Source organism: Poecile atricapillus, chromosome 6 (genome assembly GCF_030490865.1).
Source record: "Poecile atricapillus isolate bPoeAtr1 chromosome 6, bPoeAtr1.hap1, whole genome shotgun sequence".
Lineage (NCBI taxonomy): Eukaryota > Metazoa > Chordata > Aves > Passeriformes > Paridae > Poecile > Poecile atricapillus.
Window position 1 is genome coordinate 7,932,489 of NC_081254.1, and position 8,537 is coordinate 7,941,025.

Genomic DNA, 8,537 nt, shown 5'->3' on the forward strand with positions numbered 1-8,537 from the left:
GTGTGGAGAGATATTGTGATAAATGTGGCATTGGATAAAAATTCGCGAAGGAGAATAAAGAAATATATGTTATATTTATAATAATGTAAAGATATAAAATGTAGTATAATCTAAAGATTCCTTTCCGAGTCAAGCGGTAGCGATCCATTCAGGCGGTAACGATCCACTGCGAAGCTTATCAGCCCAAGATAAAGAGCAGGACACGAGCAATCAAGCCAGACAATGAGAGTAGCCCGGCTGAGATATCCATCTGCTTCGCACCGGACCTGGACACTCCACCCCGGGAGTCCACCCAAAAGATGCAATCAGAAGGCACCCAGGACCATTCGTATGTGAAAGGACTCTGCCCAGTTGACTATTGACTCAGCTCGATGGATCCAGGAAATCTATTCAACTGCACATCTAGACTCTTTGTTGGACAGTGCTTACTCTGGGTTTTGCCTCAGGATACGAAAATCCCTATAAAAACCCCCGGACTGCGATCCCTCCTTCGTGGATTTGGGAAAATCTGTACCTCTGGGTATAGACCCCTGTCCACCCGGCGCTGCGCTGATTTATTTTATTGTGTTTTTTTCTCTCGTTGCTTGTGATTGAAATTGTTTTATAATAAATTGCTTTTTATATTAACCTTATTTTGCTATCACGTTTATAACAATATGGTTAAAGCAAAGACCAGGAGCAGAGCTCTGGGACCAGGAGCACTGGCTGGTGGCCTGTGAAGCTGCTGGGACTCAGCACTGGGCAGTGCCTGACCCCAGCGGCCCCGGGCAGGGGCAGCAGCAGCTGCCGGCCCTTTGAGGCTGAGGGATGCCCTGGCCACCTGTGGTGCTGCTGGCCTTGCCCGCCAGAAGCGCCAGAGGGGGGGTGGAGCTGTTTGGACAATGTGGCAAGACAGGGACTGGCTTTGGTATATGGTGTGTGGTAAATAGAGTGAGCACAAGGAGGAAAGGCAAAGGTGAAAGGCCTTTTTCCGGCCCAAGAAGGAAAAACTGCAGGGCCCAAGGGGTCCCCTGGGCCAGAGGGGACGGGGTCGGCCAAAAGGAAGTGGCAGAGGTGTTCTCTCCCCAGCAGGGGAGACCCGACCCAGACCGTGGCTGGGAAAAATCAGTGTGCTATCTGCAGGGCAGAGGGGTACTGAAAATGGCAATGTCTGCAAAAAAACAAACAGCTGGACTTCCGGAGAAGGTCCGGAAGATAAGGGAAATGGATTGTTAAGAGTGTCAAAGGCTCTCATATCCACCAGCCTGGAGCCTTTAACTTTTAAAGTGGGTCTGGATCAAGAAGAGGTGTGTGTCTTAGCAAAAACAAAGATCTCTCGATTCACCTTAATTTTTGTCCCTGAGGGGGAAAAATTGTCTAAAGAATTTTTTTGATTGTTCAAAGGAGTTCTGAAAATTGTGGTTTCTTCTGTGGGTTCTGAAGTTTGAACACATCTTTCTCTGAAAGAATTGTAAAAATTGTAGTAAATGAATTTTGGGATTTAATTCACTTGTCTACATGAGGTTTTGTGCAGAGCTGAAAGGCTCCAGTTTGGAGTGGACCACACCCCTCTGCTCTTTGTATGTTTTGTTGTAAAAATCCAGAATTGGCAAGTTTCAGTTATGAAGCCAATTCTGCAACTCCTATTGAAACAGAAAAATTAAGAATTAGGAATTAAACATAAAGAAATGCTTGACTAAAAGAAGGGGGTTGACAAAACCATACCCTGCTCCACAAGAGCAGGGAAAAAGCGAGACTGCAAGATAAAGAGCTAGAATACACAAACAGGATGCAAAGACAAAGGCACCACAGGATAAGGGGATTCCTTGAACCCCTAACCCGGAAGGAACGGTATCAAAGTCCAAAAGGTGATCAAAGGACTGAAAGAGGCATGCACGAAAAGACAAGGTGAAGAGTTCAGCTAAGGAGAAAATCGCTGACCTCATCCCAAAGACCCCCCAGACAAGCACCAAATTGACCAGAAATCACCAGTGCGCAGCTGCAAAGGGGCGTGGAGCTAATTGTAATATGAAGTGAAGACAGGCGGGTTAGGAAATCAATATGTATTAGGCGTATTGTGCAACCCTAGTTTGTAAGGGATAAAAGGAGAAAGCCAAATCTCAAAAAGTGTGCATGCTTTTCGGAAGAGATATCCCCCATGCACCTCAGCGCTGAATAAATTCATATCTACTCATATAACTACTCTGCGAGTTATAGAGTTCTTTTTCTATCTGCATATCACTATCTTGTGAGGACCCCCACACCAGTCTGTAATTTGTTGTGGAGGGCTAGAATTGGTAAATTCTAATCCTAAAGCAAATTCTGTAGCTGCAACCTTCTAGGGATAGAGTGTCCTATGGAAAGTCTGGGTATTTGTCATGCACTTCCTCTGTGGAGGTTATGGGAAAACTTTGAAGGAAAGTATTTTGTTGTCTTTCCTTAATAAAGGTTATAAATGTTAAAAGTTATAAAATGTTATAAATATTGAGGTTTCCTTAATGAAGGTTAATCTGTTAGTCACCTCCCTACGCCTAGGATGGACTTGATGCAAAAAATTGAGATGGGGAGTGGTTAGTTACTAAAAATGAAGAAATGTGATGTGATTGGCTTGGGTCAGTGGCATTGCTTGCTGCTGAATTAGATCATGTTTATACAGAGTCACCTGTTTTGTTTGGGCAAAGTTCACAAAAGAAAAATGTCGGGAGAGTTTGCTCCACCCTCAGAAGTTAAGTTGTTGCAGTGTGTAGATGATTTGCTGTTATCAAACGAACAGGAGGAGAAGTCATGCAAAAGAAATTTTGGTTCAAGAGCATGGAGGAACACAGAGACCTGCTGCCTATTTTTCAAAAAATGTTAGACCCGGTGGCCAGAGGCTGGCCCCATTGTCTGCAGAACTGTGCAGCCACAGCTCTGATGGTGGCTGAGGCCCGGGAGCTGACAGGGGGAGGGTATTGGTTGTTGGAGTTTCACAAGCTTTGTTTCAAGTGACAGATCTGCAAACTAAAGCAAGGAAAGCCATTTGCAGGATGCTCTGTCATGAATGGAGTGCAATTAGAGGGAGGGGAGGTTACCACACACCTGGTCAGCTAGGACAGTGGAGCTGTATGGTCTTGTAAGAGCCTGTGAATTATACCGAGACAAAACAGTAAATGTTTTTACTGATTCTAAATATGCATATGGAGTGATACATGCATTTAGGAAACTATGGGAAGAAAGAGATTTATTAACCTGCAGAGGAAAGACGTTGGCTCATGAGAATCTCCCGCCTATTGGAGGTAGTGAATTTGCCAAAGGAGGTAGCAATGATGCACATCGGAGGGCACCAGGCGGGGTGCTCGGAGGAAGCAATGAGAAGCAGACTGGCTGATGGGGAAGCACGAAAAGCTGCATTGTTGCTGGAGGTCTCTGGGATACTTCCCTTGCTCCCTGTGGCTGCTCTCTTGCCAGAGAGATTGTCTTTTCCACCGGTGGAACTTTAGATAGTTGGGGAGAGTGGGGCAGAAGAAAAGGGGAGTGGTTGGTTTGCAGGGGATGGTGAGCAGTGGATGCCAAGAGCTCTGGCCTTGCAGTTGTTGAAGCGGCTTCATGGGGAAGGTAGTTGGGGTTCCCGAGGGATGACGGAGGCCTTCCTGAGGATGTGTGCTGCTGTGGGTCTTTTTGCTCTGGCAAAGCGAGCTATTGGGGGTTGTCTGATTTGTGCTAAGACCAATACCAAAGTTAAAAAGAAACTTGCCAGACAGAGGCGGCCTTGGGCAGTACGTCCCTTCCAGAGATGCCGGGTAGATTTCACTGAAATGCCCCGGGTGACGAGATTTAAATATCTTTTGGTAATAGTATGTCAGTTAACAGGGTGGCCGTTTCAGCAACTACAGGGTCAGTTATTAAAGTATTTATGGAACAAATAATTCCAAGATATGGAATTGTGGAAGCAAGGAACTCAGATAAGGGAACTGATTTGCAGGAAAAATTCTTAAAGGGGTGATGACTGCTTTAAAGATACAATAGAACCTCCACACTGCTGGGCATCCTCAAAGCTCAGGCTGGGTTGAAAGGATAAATGAGGAAATAAACACCTTCTGAAACCGATATGCTATGGGTGCGGCTCTTGTCACTGGCTTTAGCAAGAATAAGGGCCAGACCCAGGAGGGATATTCAACTATCTCCCTTTGAACTGAAGCTTGAAATTCCTTATCCTTGTAACTCTCAGCCTGGGGTAGGGGTAGAGATGAGTGATGTGTATTTAAAACAATTTGTGGCCTGGATACTGTCTCTTGTGAAATCTCTTCGACAGGAAATTCAGCTGGCACAGACTCTGCCTTTGGGCAAGTGAGAACCAGGAGATTGAGTCCTAGTTAAGGACTCCTAGATAAAGAGTGAAAAGAAGCACCACTGGTGGCTAAGTAGCATGGACATTTCTAAGTGTTGCTGACCACAGAAACAGCCATCAGGACAGCTGAACACGGGTGGACCCATCACACTCAGGTCAAGGTCTCTGAGGCCACAGAGGTTTGGACATCTCAGCTGGAGGAGAAGGATGGGAAGCCGCGACTGACACTCCGCAGGAGTGGACTGGAGCAGTAGCTGTGCATCGACGTCGGGGGAAGCCCTGAGTGCCTACCCACAGACTGCCTGCTGAAATAGTCTGTATGGACATTCCTGCTCTCAAATCTCCAGACACTGGGAGCCAATCCATGCTGTTGTTGCTTTCTTTATGCTAAACTGTTTCTGTGCCTTCACTTGCCACAGGTGGTGTGGAAGACAACGTGAAAGTGAAAATTAAGTTAGGAAATTAGATTATTATACAATTAGAATGTTTCCCTTAATAATTTTACCTTTATTTTGTTAGTTAGGTTGGAGCCAAAAGTGGCAAAATAATTTTTTAATTTTAGGAGAAGAAGTAGCAAAAACCTTTAACCTTATCAATTGTTGGGTCTACAGAGGGCCAGAGAAATCTGAAAACTGGCCATGGGTGGCTAGCAGGGTTGAGCCTAAATGGTAAGTTAGCACCCTAAGTGATGTGCATAATAGAACAAGATTTTGAGACAAAGCTGAGCTGTCCATGGCAGCTTCATTTTTCTGAAAGATACATATATTGCCTAAATAGAACAAGAAGCCTATACGTGAGAAAAAGCATTTGTGACTGGAATTTATCTTCGGGTTTAGATTATTAGACCCCCAACTGCCCTCCTTAAAGCTGTAAAACAGTGGGGCAAAGATGAATGACCACCTGAATGAATATCAGGTGCCAGAGAATGCATTTATAATTTAAAATCAGATAATTAAGTTGCAAGCTGTCTTTGAAATAATCAACCAGACAGCTACAGCTCTTGACCTCCTTGCTGACCAGTCTACTCAGATGAAAAATGCAGTATTTCAACATGAGATGCTATTAGACTATGTATTAATGAAGAAGGGGGAGTGTGTGGAAAATTTAATGACTCAAACTGCTGTTTGCAAATAGATGACAGTAGAAAGGTGGTAAAACAAATAACAACAGGAATAAGAAAGTTAGCTCATGTACCGGTCCAAACACAGAAAGGATGGGAATGGGACATGTTTTCATGGTTACCTGGTGGCCTATGGGTTAAAAAAATGCTTTTCTTTCCTCTTATGTGTTGTAGCAACTCTAATCTTTTTACCATGCATGATCCCTTGCTTAATACAACTCATTCAACATGTGATCAAAGGGATGCAGGTAGTAGCCATACCTGCTGACCCAGAAATGGCTACAAAAGGGCAGAGAATGACGCCACTGCAAATAACTGCAAAGCCAAAAAGGACGCAAGAACAAGAAGTTAAGTCAATGATAACTAAAGTTTGTAAAGACAATTATTAACAAAATTAAAAGAGGAGGGATTGCGAGGGATGACAGGTTTGTCTTTACCAACAAGCTGTGGGTCTGCTGATAAAATGCAACTATCACTGAGAGATAATAGAAACAATGAGATGGATTCCATAGAAAGATGAAAGATGCACTGAAGAAGCACCATGAATTCCAAAGGAATTAAGAAGGGATTATGCATGGGGCGGGGGGGGGGGGGGGGGGGGGTATCCCAGGTATCAGGTGTTCGGGGAAGCCTGTACCTCTCAAGTACCTCAGCCTATGGGGAAAGAGAGAAGGGACAAGCAGCTGGGAATTAGGATAAAAAGGAGGCTGTGACCTCCAAGAATTTGAGAGACCCCAGGGGAATGCCCCATGGCTTCTCCCTTTATTCAAATAAAGTAAAAGGACTCCTCTGTCTCCTTTTTGGACATAAACCTCTGGTGTTTGTGGATTAATTTTCCTGACACAAGGGACCCCCGAAAAGCCTGAAAACATATAAAAAGAACTCTGGGACAGTCGCAGTTTGTGAAGCATGGTGAAGTGGTGCTAGCAAGCTCCTCCCTGGCTCACCCAATACTGTTCACCTGGTTCAGTGCCAATCTGACTTTTGCTTGTGGCTTTCTACGATTGTATTTTGATTATAGAATAAATTCTTTTTTATTAATCAAATTGGCTACTCATTTATAACACTCAGCATGACATATACTGAGTCTGACTTCCATGTCTGGTCACTCAAAGAGAATAGGAACATACCATTAACTATCAGTGTGAAAGATTAAACCATGATTTGTGGAGAGCCTAAATAGCTGAAACAAGCTTTAGCTGCCTCCAGTCCTAGAAAAGAAGCAATGACAGATGTGTGTGCTTTGACACCCTTAAGAAAGGAGCTGAGCGAAAGGAGCTGAGCTTCTATCTAAAACAGAAACTTCAGATCAAAGTCTTTGGTACTATCTCCTGATCTCATGGCTTACATGCAGACACAGATCCTCCTCTTGTCCTTTTAAACAGGGATTTTTTTCAAGTAAAGTGTTGTACCACTATCCAGGGTGGGTTGCTCAGGGTTTAAAAATGCATTATAGTATTTGGATTTTACCAGTCACATCCTAATGCTTTAGGATAAGCCCAGAATTTGATTTAAGGTGATTAACATGCCTAGCGGTTTATTTAAAATGCCTGTTTGTCTTTCCCTACAGGTGACTTAGATTGCCTCCACCCGTAGTAAAATTAAAGACTTATTTATTGATTAAACTCACTGGCATTAAAAGTCTGTTCTATTAAATTATATGCTACCACCAAAATTTATTTGCAAAACAACAGTCACAACCCTTAAAAAGTAATTTAACTTGCACAGCTGTTAGAGCTAAGAATGAGATTGAAAGAACACAGTTTGAAAAGAGCATCAAATTTAAGAATTACTGCAGTAGAAGTCTGTGCTGCCCATTGTTTTGGTACCCAAATCTTGAGCAAGAGCCCTGGCAGTGAACAGACAGTGCATCTTGAGTATGTCTTACCCATGTATGGTGATATTTTCCAGCTGTAGGAAAGTATTTGAGAAAAGTTATGCAGTGTGACCTTATCATTCATTTTGCTGACTGTTCCTAGTTGACTTGAGTGAACAGAACAAACATTGCAGTTATTGGGCAGACCCTTGGAGTACACTGATTTTTGAATGCTTTATACATTAAAGATGTAATCTCTGGGATGCTCAGGAAGTCTTTTTGCACAGGCTGCTCCTGGAGAAGAGAAGGCACTTTTTTGGGGTTTAACTCTGCCACACATAGTAAAACAGCAAAAGAAAATCACACTTTGTGTGACAAAATAGGATACAGAGTAGAGTGGATTAAGGGCAGTGCAATGCCAAATAGGAAAGAGGGACGGTTGAGTCTTCAGCTGGGAAAAACATAACAAGAGACATGATCTATCTGTGCTTATGTGAGACCTTTGCAGCTTCTATATATTGAAGGAAACAGAAGTTGCTTGAGAAGCCAGCTAAATCCCTTCTTACCACTCCAAACTGCACATGCCAAAGGTAGACTGCATCCTGCTTTGCTAGTCCTGTAAACTTATTGTGATTTTACTGACTTCTGGGAGCATACCAGTAAATACTCCTTCTATTTAGTACTACTGCACATCTAATTAAACAGCTTACAAAGTACGGTGTGGAGGAACAGCAGACTGCTAATGGGACCCACTGCACCAGTGTGTGTTGCTTTCTGTCCAGTATTACGGTATTTCACAAACAGTTGAGGAAGAAAATCCCCAGTAAGAGATGTCTGCTCAAACATATAACCCCTTTAACTCTGAGAAGCACAGGTTTGGCTAATAGAACCACCACTTTATACTTTTTATGCCTGGCTCTGTAAGGGTATATAATGAAATGCAACATACCATCATGTTTTTTGATTTATCCCTTTTTGCTACCATGTAGTACTGTTACTGATCTTCTCTAGCTTAGGCTCTCCTCCCATCCACCACATTTTTTTTCTCCCTTTTTCTCTTCTTCTTTATCTTCACAAATTTGCTTGTTTATTTTTATGTTATTTAGTTTTTATTCAGTTGCTGTCTGCATTAGGCAAGTTAGGCATTAGGCAGCTTGGAAACCATCCTGCCAAGAAATGCACTACACACCCTATATAGCTATAGAAAACAAGCATCAGAGAGTTTGAAGCAGCAGGCCCAGGTACCCATTCTAAATTAATCATGGCTCTAGGAAAATTATTATGGCAGTTCAAAA